Source organism: Bidens hawaiensis, unplaced genomic scaffold (assembly GCF_021521415.1).
Source record: "Bidens hawaiensis isolate Kalapana, Puna unplaced genomic scaffold, B.hawaiensis_p1.1 tig00067868_1, whole genome shotgun sequence".
NCBI lineage: Eukaryota > Viridiplantae > Streptophyta > Magnoliopsida > Asterales > Asteraceae > Bidens > Bidens hawaiensis.
Genome location: NW_027502034.1, coordinates 27,093 through 44,052, shown reverse-complemented (window position 1 = coordinate 44,052; position 16,960 = coordinate 27,093). Strand labels below are relative to the sequence as shown.

General features: G+C 36.0%; 2 pseudogenes; both read right to left on the bottom strand.

Annotated features, from left to right (window-relative positions):
• Positions 1–2,656: 2,656 nt before the first annotated feature.
• LOC143605088 (ferredoxin pseudogene) lies at positions 2,657–3,070 on the bottom strand (annotated as a pseudogene).
• Positions 3,071–10,659: 7,589 nt separating this feature from the next.
• On the bottom strand, positions 10,660–11,184 carry LOC143605085 (ferredoxin pseudogene; annotated as a pseudogene).
• Positions 11,185–16,960: the final 5,776 nt, after the last annotated feature.

Sequence of the window (16,960 nt, the reverse complement as noted above, 5' to 3'; positions counted from 1 at the left end):
AACCTGAACTTTGGTCTGATCACGTACTTTTACTTATTTGAATTTTAACTAATTACTTTGTTTATGTTTTAAAAGCTCATAATGATCTTAACAAGCATTTCACTAGTTTAATTTTACGTCAATTTGTCCGTTGAAGCTTAACACTAACCAGTCTCTCCTTGTGGTTCAACATCCTATTTGCCACTACTAATTAAGGTATCTAGGAACACAATTGATCGGTACTTAGATAGCAATCATATTTTAGCACCATGATTGTTATTTTTCTATTTTCTTTTAAGAAAGTATAAAATTCGAAAAAGATAATAAAGTTTGTTACTTTCTTTTCTTTGTTATGCTTGATGTGTTGATTCGCGCATATGATATATTGCTGCATGCATGCTGGGTTTTCTAAAGATTATCTGATGAAGTTTTGGAAACGATCAATGGCTCGAGAGACTCATGATTAATCAAAGACGATAAACAGAATCAAGGGTTACAAGAACAATGTTCTTTATATTAAAACTTAATAAAAAAACTAATGAAAACGTTTACAATCAATCCTATTTATGCTAGACATGAAAAGATAAACATGGAAACTAGATAAACATAAAAATAATAAAAGATATTAAAAATCTAAATTCAAATAAAGAGATATCTTGCATCATTATCACATGTAGTTTTTGACTCACGCAGCATCCCAATATCATTTAGATTAGAGGTTTTGCATATGATGAACCGTACAATGATCACCTTATTGATAATGTTGTTGGTTCAGGCCCCACAAACACACACAGTTACAAACACTTGACTCGTAATGTATGTGAATGTAATATTGCAGAAAGAAGAAAGCTACTGTATATTATATCAAAGAAGGTGTGTTTACAAACTAAAACAAAGAAGTCTATATATAGACTTACATATACATGCAACAACGTGGGGAATAAGAAAATAACAATAAACTAAACTTTATCCTAAAGATCCGGCAGACTATTTCTTTTACCCAACATTGTTGGGTATAATCTTGATGTTATGAGTCGAGTACGGTTCAAGTCGGGTCATGAACCAACTTCTCCACTAAATCAGCTATTTGACCCCTATTCTGCATGACCCGACGACCCAATCTCTTATCCGTTAACCCATGACCCGATAACGTGCCGACCCAAAGCAAAAGAATGGTTTCTAATCAGATAGTATTCACACATGGAAAGAAATGCAACAACAATTCATTGATGAATATTATCCGATAAGCAAGACAAGTCATGCCCAAATTTTTTTGTGTGTGTGGTGGGGTGGGGGCTCTTTTGGCCGATCACCCCGGTAGGCCTGAATTTTTTTTATGTGCGTGTTGAAAAAAATATGCATTCTTAGTGTTTTAAACGCAATTACCTAATTCATTTAAGCTTATTTAAAATTTTAATTGTTAAAACTCAATAAAATATTTTTTTTACTTGAGGCCTAAATTTTTTCTCGCATTCAGCCTAAAAATGTTTTAACAATTCTCGGGACGACCCTGAATACTATTCACGAGCCAAACTCAAGCTTTAACACGCTCAGACATGACCCGTTTACACTCCTCCAATATTGTTTCATCTCTAGACCCACCATGAAAAAAAAACAAACATACATAATAAGTACTTCCCCCGTCTCGTTATAACTGTCCTATTTTGATTTTTCAAGTCTTTCGTGTTTTATTTTGACCGACAATATTTTTGTTTGTGTTATATTATACTTGATGTAAAATATATGAATGGATTGGGTTTTAAATGTATTTTACATTGATATAATTTTCATCAAGTATTATATGACATGAATAAAAATATTTACGGTCAATGTTGTAAAAGAAAGACTTAAAAATCAAACTATGACACTTATAATAAGACGGAGGTACTAAGACATCTCTATAAATGTTAAAAACTTAGCCAATGAGCTCCTCGTGAATCTCAATGACAACATCACTTTTGGGATAAGCCACCCACGTGAGCACCATCACTAGTCAAGGCTTTACATTTGTATCGATACAATTTATGTTATTTCCATTTTCAGTAAAGGATAAACCTAAAGAATAGTTTGCAACCTTGTTTTTGGATAGCTTTCACACATTAAAATAAACACAACAAAAATTTCTTGATGAAATATTATCCGATAAGCAAGACAAGCTAGTCACGTCCAAATGGCTATTAACTCATTCAAATCAACACATGGGTGAAGCCTTTCATGAATCTCTTACTAGATTCAAAGAGATGTTAAGGCAATGCCTTCACCATGATAAACTCAAATAACTTAAATATGCATTTTGGTCGAAAAAGTTTATGATGGCGTACTTCCTAATCCTAATAATGCTAATATAAATTAATAAAACAATTATTAAATAACAAGCGAGCATGTCCTGAACCAAGCTCGAGCTTTATAAACTATTCACGGGCCAGACATGACTAGTTTACACTCTTACTCCAAACTTCATCTTCAAATCCGACTTTGTTTCAACTCTAGATCCGCCACGAATTAAAATACCAACAAACATACATATGAATGATATTAAATCACAAGAAAACTCAACAAATGTAATCAAAGAAGTGAACTTTTAGTGTGAAGACATTATTACATCTTTATAAATTGTAAGTAACACATCCATCATCAAACTTATATATTTAATGAAATCATATAAATAACATTAAACTTAACCAACAAGCTCCTCCTCCTTGTGTGTCTCAATGACAACATCACTTTGGGGATAAGCCACACAAGTAAGCACCCAGCCTTCTTCAAGCTGGTCATCATCAAGGAAGCCTCCATCAGACTGGTCAACTTTGCCTGATACAATTTTGCCAGCACAAGAAGAACATGAACCAGCCCTGCATGAGTAAGGCAAGTCAATACCAAGTTCTTCCTCTGCATGGTCAAGAATGTATGCATTATCAGGGCATGTGAACTCCTTCTTTCCATCTGGTGTGATGAGTGTCACCTTGTGAGTGGCCATCATTCTCACTCTGCCAGAGTTGGGCTTCAGGTTGAATAGAGTGGATGGTTTGGTGGTGATGGTGAGTGGGCGGTGGAGGATGGTGAGGGAGGCGGTGGTTGCTGCTGCTGCCATGGTGGTGGTGACTGGAGATGAGTGATGAGTATGAATCTATATGCATGAGAGGTGAGGCTTCTGGAAATATGTAGTGTGTTCTATGGATTAGATTCTGGTGCCACTTGACAGGATTTTGTGGTGTGTTGTATCTTTTGCTATCAACATCGTTGTCAAGTTGGTCTGGTTTAAATGTTTTTTTTATTGAATGTGATCTTTGGGTGTACTATACTATATATGATTGTGGCCTCTCAATTGTATAAAATTAATATATTTTCTTGTATTTACTCCCTTAATTATATCTTGTTTTCTTTTTTTTTTAAGCCTCTTGACTAGCATGTTACAATCTTTTTGCTATTTATATTTGTAAATTGTGTATTGCACAATCGTTCGAATTAAAAAAAATCATTGTTTTGCTCATGGTGCCAGAGCAGGTGGCCTAAAACCTAAACGGCGTCGCTATGACAAAAGAAACAGAAACCACATAAGCCTATACTAGGTTTGACACCCGACTAGAGCCTGCCTTTGTTGATGCTGAACCAAGCCCCATACAAAGTTAGGCACCCAATCAATATCAACAACTTTTGAAGATGTTCTAAGGAGCAAGTGTGACAACAAACAACAAGAGCGAACCAAGCGCGGACACAATAGGTAAAAGTGATCGTGGTGAAGAGTGGATCATTGATGCCATTGATCGCACATCACATACAAAAGTTTCATTTTAAATGACATAGTTAAAAATGCTTATGAACATTTTGTCACCATTCCTAATGGGGATGTTATAGCTATTGAAGGGAATTGTGTTTTACCGAACGGAACCAAAATAAAAGGGGTTTTACACGTTCCAAAATTCAAGTGCGATCTTTTATTAGCTGGTAAATTGGCTGAAGACCTTCATTGTGTTGTAATGTTTTTCCCGGATTCTTGTGTCATGCATTGACTTGAATTCCAAGACGTTGATTGGAACGGGTAGACGCAATGATTGGCTTTATGATATGGAGATGTAGATGGAGAATAATGGAAGGATGGCTTTGATGAGTTCGGTTTATTTGTGGCATAAAAGACTAGGACACGTTTTAGATGACAAACTCGCAGATGTTAAATTCCTTAAACCCTTTTCTCATAAGTCTAGAAACAACATATGTGATCTTGTTTAAAAGCTAAACACACAAGATTGTCATTTCAGGTTAGTACCACTAAAACTACTAATTGTTTTGATTTGATACATTATGATGTTAGAGGGGTATATTATTCACCTTTTTCGGGGGCAAGGTATTATTTAACCATTGCCGATGATTTCAGTAGGGCAGTGTGGGTTTTTCTTCTCAAACGCAAACATGAGGCGGGAAATTGTTTGATTGTTTTTCATAAATTTGTGAAAACACAATTGAGAAAAATATTAAAAACCGTAAGATGTGATAACGACAGAGAATTTACATCTAATCGTATGATTGATTTCTATGTCGATCAAGGAATTGTCTTAGAAACCACGAGCCACATACCCCACAACAAAATGAGATTGCGGAATGAAGACATTCTAAAAATCAATTAGGGCATTGCATATAGTGTATTCGATTGATATTAGTTAGGTTTGTTACAGCACGATGACTAAACTCAATATAAATTCGTAAAATAAAATATTTAAAAAACATATTTTAAACAAAAAATTCAAATAAAACATTCTAAAAAGTTCATTCGCAATATAATGCTGAAAATTTGAAGCAGTTGTAAAAATATTAAAAAATACAAAACAAACAAATGGCTTGAATGAGCCTTGAAGTTAAGCAACTCACAATAAAAATATTTAAAGAACAAAACAAACAAATGACTTGAATGTGACTTGAGCTCGCAACTCACCAATATTTATAAAATGAAACAAACAAATGGCTTGAATGAGAATTGAACTTGAGCAAATCATAAGAATAAACACAATAAAAACCACCAAAGCCATCATACAAACCAACAATAATGTAGTTTTCTCCCATAAATATACCTTATATACTAACAAATACATGACTCCAAAACATAATGTGGCACCAACATCTGAATTTTATCTCTCTCTCTCTCTCTATATATATATATATATGATGATAATAATAATGAACATGTGTTTTTTATGAAGTCATGCCCATATATGATAGAGCCCAACTGTTGGAATAAAATGAGAATGAAAATGATCAGCCCGTTACAAATGCCACTCAAGATGAACATGTCGTTTAGGAAAACAAGGAAAGTGTTGGTGTTGTGCCTGAGTTTATTAAAAATGGGGCCCAAACAAAAGGTGAACATCGTTCATCGGCGGAGGATCAGGCTCCATCGGAAACTAAACGAACAACCCAACCAGAAAATTTTCCTACTCAACCCATCGAAAACATGTCCGATCTGCCGTAAGGCCTGCCTGGATAAATTCGGAGAGCATGCGGTTCATTGTAAGGAGATGCCTGGGTTCAAATACCGACATGATTGGGTGCGGGACGTTCTTTGGGACATCTTAAGGCGAGCTGGGATATCAGCTAAAAAGGAAGCCCCCGTAAACTTCCTTACAGACCCCACGGAAGGGAGATCCACTCTACGACCGGCAGATTTGCTCGTCTTTGGTTGGGCCGGGGGAAAACACGCTTGTGTTGACCTCACAGGGGTATCTCCCTTAGCTGGTTTGAGGGATAATGGGTTTGTAGCCGGGCAAGCAATAAAAAGGGCTGAAACGAAGAAGGTGGAGAAACATGCTAAAGCCTGCGAAGAGAACCAACATGTTTTTGTCCCTCTGGCTTTTGATACATTTGGCTCCTTGGCACCGGAAGCTATCCGTTTTCTAACCAGGGTCCAAAAGGTTGTGCATAGCAATGTGTCGACTCCAAAGGGGCAGGGGTATGTCTTTAGCAGGTTAGGGTTTGCAATTCAGAAAGGGGTGGCGGCGCAGCTTGTTGCCCGCCTACCTGCTATATTGATGTAATATCTATGTTTCATCAGTAGAAATAAAATCTTTATAAAAGAAGCTAGAACAAGAATACATCCTAAGCATCTCGACGACTATATTACTAAGGCATGGGATCCTCCCACACCACCATGGATCCTCATACACCATTTTTTGTCCTATACGGCTCGTATAGGACCTGAATCGTGTAAGTGGTTGTCTGCCATCATTTATTGTGCCTCGTATAAGCCTATACGGGTCGTATAGGCCTATACGGCCGTATAGACACTTTTAAAAAAAAAATATAACCATATATACAATATATGTGATTTATACGGGTCGTATTTGGCTCGTTTATAGACTCTTTTTTTTAAAAAAAAATGATGACCATATATACAATATATGTGATTTATACGGGTCGTATTTGGTTCATTTATCTTAACGGGTTTAAATGTTGAGCTCAAACTTAGCTTGTCAAAAACTCAAGACTGTCTAGGCATATTTGTTGCTTACATATAATAAAATTGAGTTACTTGCTGAGAAAAAACAAGATCTAAACATGAGTCTTGAGGAGTGGCGAACAACCTTAGAGACAAAAGGTTTAAAGATTAGCCGATCTAAGACGGAGTACCTCCACTGTGATTTTGGTGGGATAAACGACAATGAAGACGCACAGATCACAATTGAAGGGCAGGTGGTCCCGCAGGTAACGAAGTTCAAGTATTTAGGATCATTTGTACAGAGCGATGGGGAATTAGACAGTGATGTGACCCACCGAGTTCAGGTAGGATGGTGTAGATGGAAAGCAGCCACAGGTATATTGTGCGACAAGAGTTTCCCGACTAAACTAAAGGGAAAATTCTATAGGGTGGCAGTTAGACCTGCAATGCTATATGGAACAGATTGTTGGGCCATCAAGAAGGCACAAGTGCGGAAGATGGAGGTAGCAGAAATGAGAATGCTACGTTGGATGTGTGGGCACACAAGGCTAGACCGAATAAGAAACGTTGTGTTTCGCGAGAGATTAGGGGTGGCGAACATAGCAGACAAGATAAGAGAGTGGAGATTGAGATGGTTTGGGCATGTAAAGAGAAGACAGACGACGAATCCTGTTAGATCCGTAGAAAACATTACTATAGAGGGGAGGAGGGGTAGAGGACGACCGAAATTGACTTGGGATGAGAGGATTAGGCATGATTTGATAGATCTAAACCTCTCCGAGGACATGGTTGAGGATAGGAATTCGTGGAGAAGTAGAATTAAAGTTATGGATTTTTAGAGAGAATTGAATACCTTAGGGCTTAGACTTAACTTATTTAGGTCACATACCATAATGGTATTTCCCTTACATATATTATTATTATTATTATAATTATTATTAGCTTTTATATAGCTGTTAAACTGTGATCTTATTATTAATAATATTATAATTAGTAGTAGTTTTTATATAACTGTTAAACTTTGATTTCCTTTATTTTGCTTCATACACATGTACTTAGAGCCGATGGTCTCTCTGGAAGCCACCTCTTTATTCCTTTGGATAGAGGTACGGTGTGCCTACATCCCACCCTCCCCAGACCCTACTTATAGCTTTGCTGTCAGTGGGATTTTACTGGGCATGATTGATTGATTGATATAATAAAATTGAGGTTATTTTAACATCTAGTCAACATACATTAAAATAAAAATGCACCCCAAAATTTGAGGTTTTTTTTTAAATCGTTTCCGGCAGCGATTAAGGCAGTCTGAATGTTTTTGCAAATGTTTTCTAAACGGTCGTATAGCCCTATACGACCGTATAGCTTTTATTTTCTATACGGTAGTATAGCCCTATACGACCGCATAGCTTTTATGGTTTTGTCTTAATGCAATACGAGACATTTAATGCCTATACGGTTGTATAGGCCTATACGGTCGTATAGGCTGCAAAAAGCTGTTTTTTTGTCCCCTTGTCAGGCATGTGTACCCTATACGGCCGTATAGGCCTATACGAGCCGTATAGGCATGTGGGGGTGGTGTGGGAGGATCACATCCCTATTACTAATATTCCCCCATCCATAGATCATTCTCTACCGATCAACAATCAGAGGTCATCGATGGTACACCCTTTGTCTAATTATGTTTCTTTGAGAAAAAAAATTCAAAATCAAATAAGGCGTTTCTAACAGCCATTAGTTCAATTGAAAACCCAAATTTTTTTAGTCAAGCATTGCAGGATGCAAAGTGAAGAGAGGCCATGAAGAAATAAATTAAAGCCTTAGAAGACAGTGGAGCAGAACCTATCGCCGTCTTGATATTTTATTTCATTTCCATCATTTTGAATCTAGAATTTATTTTCTAGGACCGCTCGCTGAACCGAACTTGTCCGGTTCAACTCGCTTATACGCTTAGTTTCGTTTTCAACTCACTTACCTTAGCAAGTGAATTTTCATAACCCCATTTTAAATTCTTTATTATATTTTTTGGGGAATCATGTCACTAGTTTTTCATCGATGGTTATGTTATCAAGTTTCAAACCGATTCGTGCTTGTGTCGAACATGTTAATATTATCTTTTCATATCGTTTATGATTATCACACGTGTATGTTGTGCAACGTGTTTATCGCTTTATGACTGGTACATCAAATATTAAACATCAAACATCAAACATCAAAGTGGGAGGGTTCGACGGGATTTACTTGCACCCCCCTATGTTGTGTCTCGGTTAGACTAAATGGTGGTTATTATTCCCCCGGTTCTGCAACTTTGGTCGGGAGAGTGGGGCGTTATTTACATACTTGTTATCGTTTACGCTATGATCGGTATTATTGCATGGGACATGTGAATCGAACGACTTTTGTATTACATATGTATTTTAAACTTATGAATTCTCACCAACTTAAATGTTGACAAAAGTATATTATTTTCAACGTGCTACAGGTTAAACCGATGAAGTGTTAAAGACAAATATCATTAGTCGACCTTAGGCTATTTAAATAAAGAATAATTTGTTATTGTATGAAGTGTTTTATGTTTCTATTTATTAACGATATTTGTAGTTGTTACTTATGAAATGAAATAAATATAACTATTGTCACTTTAATAGTGTTATGAGCTTATGAGCAATCTATACGTATCACCCGGACTTATTCTGCTTAAAACGGGGGTATTACACAAACCATCTGAAATAAAAAAAATCATCGTTTTGTTCATACACTAGTGCAAGATTTTGTGTAAAATGTATTTATTAGTCTATGATGATTTTAGGGTTATATGTAAATAGTAATCATATCCATGTAATTCATGACAAAATTTGAGAAAACCATCAAAATCACTTCTCAAATTCATTCCCTATAGATAACTTATAGTAAAAACCTAAATATGTTCTCACTTTTGATGCCCCCAACAATTGTCCCGTTTTTCTCTTCACCACTTCGTCATTCCAAATAGGTAATTTCGTATGTTAGTTGAATTAGTTTTAAATTGATTGGATCTGAATGAAACCTATATGTTTATGCATCATTGAGTTTTATTACATTTTAGGTTTAATTAGGCTTTATTGATTGAATCAGTTTCACTCATAAATTGGGTTTGAAAAAAAAATCTATCATATGAATTACTCTACACACCATATTTTACTTCTCCTAACTACCACATTCTTTATGCCACCTACTTCTGCTTCCCATTCAATACAAACATCAATTTTCATAAAGCTTTTAGTTTATGTACGTTTGCATATGAATAGTTTGTTTGATGTAGAAAACTATTAGCTTGTTGTAAGCCATTCTTTCTTCTACTCAATATATTGTGTTAATAGGTTTGTTGGTTGTGGTGTGGAGCATTCAAGTTTATGTGATCTTTAAGATCATCAACATGATGTTGACTAAGTTTTCTTAGATGTTGATTGTGTAGTTTACCTATATTTTCTTACTGTTAAAAAAAATTAAAAATTAAATGCATTATTTTTGCAAGTTTCTTAATTAGCGATAGGAAATTATTTCAACGCCTCGTTTTTGCATTTCTACATCATTTTAAGGTTAAGGATAAAATAGAGTAATAAAATAAACATTAAATAACAAGCGAGCAGATTCGGAACCAAGCTAGCTCGCGCTTGAAAAACTGTTTCACGAGCCAAGCTCAAACTTAGACGAAGTCAGACACAGGGCTGGCTCTGAAAGACGAAAAAAAATTTGAGCCAAAGGTGAACTTTTTTTGGGGCCTTAAGTAAAAGAAACATTTTATTGGGTTTAAACAATTTAATTATAAATGAGCTTATTTGATTATGATTTAAGTTGTGTAAAAAACTTTTGTATAAAAATAAGCTTAAAATTGTCTCAAATAAGACTAGACGAAGCTAATGGTTATGTAATTGTGTTGAAACATTGATTATTCACATGTTTTTTTTATAAAATACATATATATTTTTTTTTTGAAAAAAAAATTTTCAAACCTAGCGGGGTGTCGGGCATGTAGCCGTCGACTACCCTGTCATGCCTCAAAGATGGCCCTGGTTAGACATGACTAGCTTTCATTCCCACTACTCCAAACCAACAAACAAACATACATACATACATACACATATGATATTAAATCATAACAAAACTCAACGCATGTAAATAAAGTAGTGATGTTTAGTGTAAAAACATTATACATCTTTATAATTAAGTAGCACATCATCAAACTTATTATTATTATTTTTTTTTTCAATCCAAAACTTATTAATGAAAACAATATAATAATAATAATAATAATTATAAATGTTACTAAAAACTAACTTAACCAACAAGCTCCTCCTCCTTGTGAGTCTCAATGACAAGATCACTTCTGGGAAAAGCCACACAAGTGAGCACCCACCCTTCATTAATCTGGTCATCATCAAGGAAGCCTCCATCAGACTGGTCAACGGTCCCGGAGATAATTTTGCCAGCACATGAAGAACATGAACCAGCCCTGCATGAGTAAGGTAAGTCAAGACCATGCTCTTCCTCTGCATGGTCAAGAACATAGGTATCAGGAGGGCATGTGATCTCCTTCTTTCCATCTGGGGTGATGAGTGTAATCTTGTGGTGGGTGTCGGCCATCATTGTCAATCTGCCGGAGTTGGGTTTCAGGTTGAACAGACTGGATGGTTTGCTGGTGGTGGTGGTGGTGGTGAGTGGGCGGCGGAGGATGGTACCGGTCAGGGAGGCGGTGGCTGCTGCTGCCATGGTGGTGGTGGTGGTGGTGGTTGGAGAGAATTAAGGGTGAGTATCAAACTATGAATGAATGAATGAGGAGAGAGGCTTGTGGAAATAGTGTGTTTTTTGGATGAGATTTCTGCCACGTGGCAAGATTCTGTGGTGTGTTTTATCTTGTTATCAACAACATTGTTGTTCAATTAGTTTGGATTCACATGTTTTATAGTACACTTTCCTATATATGATTGTGGCCTTACAATTTTCAAAGTACACTTGGTCACAAAATTTTGTGTAAATTATAGAATTATCATTAGTTTTATCACCATTAGGCATCACTTGTTTAAAATGTGCTATAATTATAAAAAAAATAATAATAATAAAGTGAGAAAAGTATTGTGTTGGGTATAAAAAACATAACTATATAGGAAACATAACAATGCTCCAGTTGCTTGTTTTTAAATGTTTTTAAAATGAACCCACTTCTATCAAATGGTAAATGAAGATTTGATTTAATTTTATGGAATGGCTGATGAATAATAGAATATGTATATGACAAGTTGTTTCTTGAGTCCTTGATACATTAACACTCAAGTAAACCACACTAAGAGCATTCCTATCCCATCCCTTAAACTCATCCCCATCCTTATAATTTAAGAAAATTAGTTAAAAAGCTACTCCATCCTATTCTCTATCCCTTTACCCCATTTCTAAAATTTAAGAAAATACCAAACTTGACCCCATATTTAGGAACAAGAAAGCTTTCCCCTATTTCCAACTCCCGCTCGTCTTTCCCGCCTATCTCCTCTCTTTTATCTTCTCCACCTCAATCTTTTTACATTACCTCACCAAATTGTCTTCTGATAGGACTTCACCAAATGGGATAGTGTTAATCGAATTCACACCTTCGTTCTTTGGCCAGTGATCGATCAAACGGTCCACTCTCTCAAAAAAATGTCTTCATTCACGGGTAATTCATCTTGAGTTTCATATATCCTTTGTAATTAATTCGTATTCTTGGTTTATATATTCCCAATTCGATGCAAGCCCTATAGTACAATTTCTAGGGTTTTGTATAGGGCAATGTTGTCCACTGAAAATTATATATAGCATAATACTTTGATGCCCACCAGGTGTTTGATATATTAATCGTGAATCAAACCGTTAGTAATGGTTTTTGATAATTATAAACCAAAACCGAACCGTTGATATGTAAAACCGAACCAAACCAAATCGCTACCAACCGAAATGACTGTTCAGTTATGGTTATGCTTAATGTGATTTCGTTACTCGACTTTAACCGAAACTGAACCGAATCTTATATGTTTGTATTTTACCAAATTTGAATTCATGCTGCAACTGCATATGCCTGAGCTTTAAAGTAACCAAGAGTTAACTAAACCAAACATTGTTGACTATCATGCCATGAAGTATGATTCTGTTTGTTGTATTATTGCATTATGAAGAATGAGTATGTTTGTTGAATTATTTCATTATGCTTGTGACTTGAGTGTAAATATATGTGAATTCAGTTATGGTTAATGTGTCTTCGTTGCTCGACTTTAACTGAAACTGAACCGAACCTTGTATGATTATGTGTAAATATACTGTCACTAAAGTTTTCTTAACTTACCAGTATATGAAGTTCATGGACTTGTAAGTTGTAAGTAGATATACCACTTTTAGCTTGCACTCTTCCACTTTATTCCCTGAATCCTTGGTAAATTGTAAGACAAGTAAGCACCTTTCAACTAATCCAAAACTTACTACAGGAAAATATCAATAAATAGCAACTAACTTCATATAGTTTCCACATTTATACACCGGACATCAAAAGATAGTTTTTAAAACCACTTTACATTAAACAAATGGGCCAAAATTACAAATTTATAAACATATTATATGAAAATGAAAATGATATAGGTCCTTATTATACTTATATAGTTATATGTCACCTGTTGGAGTAACATGAAAATGATAAAATGGTCGTCTGCTGTTCATGTTATAAACTATAAACTAATTTAAACATGTCAATTAGGTAGCCTGCTAAACAATATAGTCTTATCTTTTCATTTCATATATATTGTGTGTGAATCTTTTAGATATGGAAAGTCAAGATATGGACTCATAAAGCCAATACTACACCAACCTTCTTACTGGAAACTCTCATATGACCCTAGATGACTCTCCTCCCTTGCCTCTTACTTATCCAACCAATGTCAAGAGATCAGTGAGGGGTACTAACTCCGTCTCTGAAGAAGACAAGTTGCTTGTCTCTGCATGGCTAAATTGTAGCGTTGATGCCATTCATGGTACTGATCAAAAGCAATCTCAATTTTGGGAAAAAGTCTTGGAATACTTTGACCAATATAAAAAAACCACAACCGAGCGGTCATTGAAGTCTTTAACACATCGATGGTCATGTATTCAAAAGGCCACAAATTACTTTTGTTCGTACCTAGATCAAGTTGAACGGTTAAATCAAAGTGGCTTGACTGACCATGATAAGGTAGAAATTTCGTTCTTACTTGTGTTGAGAGTATTTTAATTTATATTTTGTTTTTTCTGACATGAATTTTATTGGTTTAAATGAAAGTTTGACAGGGCAAAGATTATGTACCAATCAATACGTAAAAAAATCTATCCGTTCGAGCATTGTTGGCACCTATTAAAGGACCAACCTAAGTGGATTTCATATACCACAAAAGATGACACAATTAAAAAGAAGACGACGGTACCATCCCCGACCCCGACCACTGTAACACCCCGACCAAAGGCGGATTATACATCGGGGCGCCACATATTGTTTCATTACTCGTGACACTATTGGGTGTCAATATTTAATAAATACATTCATTCGCGCACGCGCAAAGTAAACATAAGATAACATAAATCATCACAAATCAATATATTATAAATCATAATATTCGAACAGCAAAAACTTGTCTTGATACATTTTAATCTAGGTCCAAAATAAAGAAAACTTCCTACGTGTCCACAAGCTCCAAAACAGCTACTGCAAACCTGAACATGTGTTAAAATAAACGTCAAACACTTGCGTGTTGGTGAGAAATCAAGTTTAATACAATACATAGATAACAATAAATCTGCGCGCAACACGTGTATGTCTGGTGTTTAACAAGGGTGCAATCAGATTGTGATCAAGCCTAAATAGATCATAGCTCATAGTTCATAGTTCAATCCGTGCTCCCAATTGAGCACAAAAACGAGAAAACATCTGTGCAAGTGTAAACAAAGAAAACCGTAAATGATAGGTCTCCCGTGTTCATCTAATGGATCCATGAAAACTTCGGAATAGGCCGAACAAAGCGGTTAATGATACACACATACAAATAAACAGCCAAGTAAACGTCCTCAACACATGGGATACTGCGCGACTAAAGTTCATAAACAAGTTTAAGACTCTAAGTTTGTACGAACACATGAACATCCCAAAACATTAAAATAAAAAGGGATTAGGTACGAGATTACTCACTTGATAAAACGATGCGGTGTAAGATAATGCAAGAACCAACTTTAAACAAGTACAAGTTAACCTATAAATAAGATTATTGTTTTAATGATTTGTTTTAAGTCTTGGATATAAGTTAGCATAATTAATAAGTAAATTATTATATATAATATATATTACCGGAGAAGCAGGACAGAACAGGGAGGAAGACGGAGGCAAGAGAGAAGGACGGCAGAGAGAGCAAGGAGCAAGAGAGAATAGGAGAGATTAAGTGTTTGTGTGTGATGTGTTAGGAAAATAATATTATTATTTATAGAGAAACCCTAGGGAACACAATCCCTAGAAAAAGGGGAAAAGATCTCAAAAAGCAAAAGATTCCAAAAGCAAAAGATATCAAAAGATATGGCAGCTGCAGGGGACAAGAGAAAGCTGACAGGGAACAGTAACAGGCATGGGCGGGTCAGATAAAGGTACTGGTCAGGCATGGAAAAAGCAGATCTCCAAAGATAATGTCAGTCACTTTTTCTGTCAACCAATGGGGTTGGTGCGCATGCTGCGCCAAAAGTGGCTTTTCAGACATAAAGCAGATTAGGTCAACAGCACAAAAGATAAGACATCACAAAAGCAAACGGCTAGATTAAACAGAAGAAAACTCAAAGGGTTAGCGCGAGAAAGCTAAGGCGTGCCGCGGGAAGAATCACATTTCTTAGCGCGCCGCGGGAGGAACTAAAATTCCTAGCGCGCCGCGGGAAGAACTATAATTCTTCGCGCGTCGAGGGATGAACTACGATTCTTAGCGCGCTGCGAGAAGAACTACAAATCCTTAGCGCGTCGCGGGAAGAACTACCGTTCTTCGCGCGCTGCGAGAAGAATTACAATTCTTAGCGCGCTGCGAGAAGAGTTCGTCTCGCGTATTGCGGGAACAGATGGTCTTCACGCAGGCTTCCTTGTAAGGAGTCTGGCGCGTGGAGCTGCGCAGACGACCTTAGGCGGGAAGGAACAAAGGACAAGCAAAGAGTTAGAAGAAAAAGAGGGAAACAAGGCGTAAGGGCGGGACGGCGACAAGAGGGAAAAGAAGGCGGAAGAGAGAAGGAAGAGGGACGGGACGGCGGAAAGAAAGAGAGAGAAAGAGGCGGGAAGGAAAATATATTATTATTATTAAAAGTAAAATATAAGTATAAATAAATATTAAATCGCAAAAGAAAGAGATCGGATCAGAGAAACGGGTACCTGGGTCGGGTCGGATCGGGGCAAATGTTACAACCACAATCTCATCCCCCACAGAGAATGTTATCGAGTTGGACCGACCAATGGGTAGGAAAGCTGAAAAAGCAAAACGAAAGGCCCAAAGCATTCAATCGGAGGAAATAATCCAACTTAGAAAGATGAAGTATACCCTTTTAGAGGAGTCGAGTGCTCAAGAGAAAGAGTATTATCGTCTTAAGGCTGAGAAGATGGAGCATGACAACGCAAATGAGCAAAAAAAGTTACATCTTGAAGATGAAAGGTTGAAGTTAAAGAAAGAAAAGTTGAGGATTGAAGCTGAGAAAGCGGAGCTTGCAAAGGATTCAGATCAAAGAAATATGATGATGGATGTGAGTGTCATGTCTAAAATTCAACGACTATATTTTGAGGGACTTTAAAGGGAAATCATAATGAGGCATCACCATGATTTAGATAATCAACTTTGAAGACCGAAGACTATTTTTTGAATGTTTAGTAATTACTTGATGCTAACTATTTTTTGGTGGTTTTTTTAAGCGTTATCAAGTGAAGCGTTAATCGATGTTGACGAATTTAGATAACCGTAAGTTAAAAAGGCAGTCTTTCTTTTGGTGAAGTTATAATATGTTGTCGAATTTAAGTTTTTGAGTATTAATGCTTTGTTATGATCTAATTGTTTGCGTTCTGTGATATAGTTTTACTTTAATTGTATGGTTTTGAATGATTAGCCTTTCAATGATCCGTTTTCCTATTTATATAGAAATTTTAATAGCAAGTATAATATCTTTTTTTTATGAGTAGCGCAAGTCGGTTTCATGGGTTTGATTGTTTGACAAAATAGACAATAAGACAAAATAGATGGTGGTTAAGGTTGTGAATGAAAAAAGAAGAAACAAATAATAAAAAAAATAATATAGAGATAGGAAATGGAGGATTGGATGTGGAAGGTTTTTTAAAAGTGAGAAATAAATTTAAGGAATATGAGTTTTTAGCTAAATTATAGGGATGGGGATAAGGGATGGGATGAGAATGCTCTAACACCCCACCCCCCAATTAAACATATTCCTAGACCTTTCTTCTACATTCATTCATTCCTTACATGGAAAAAAGAAAAGACCTCATCCTGTAAAAGTTGAAACCACTCGATG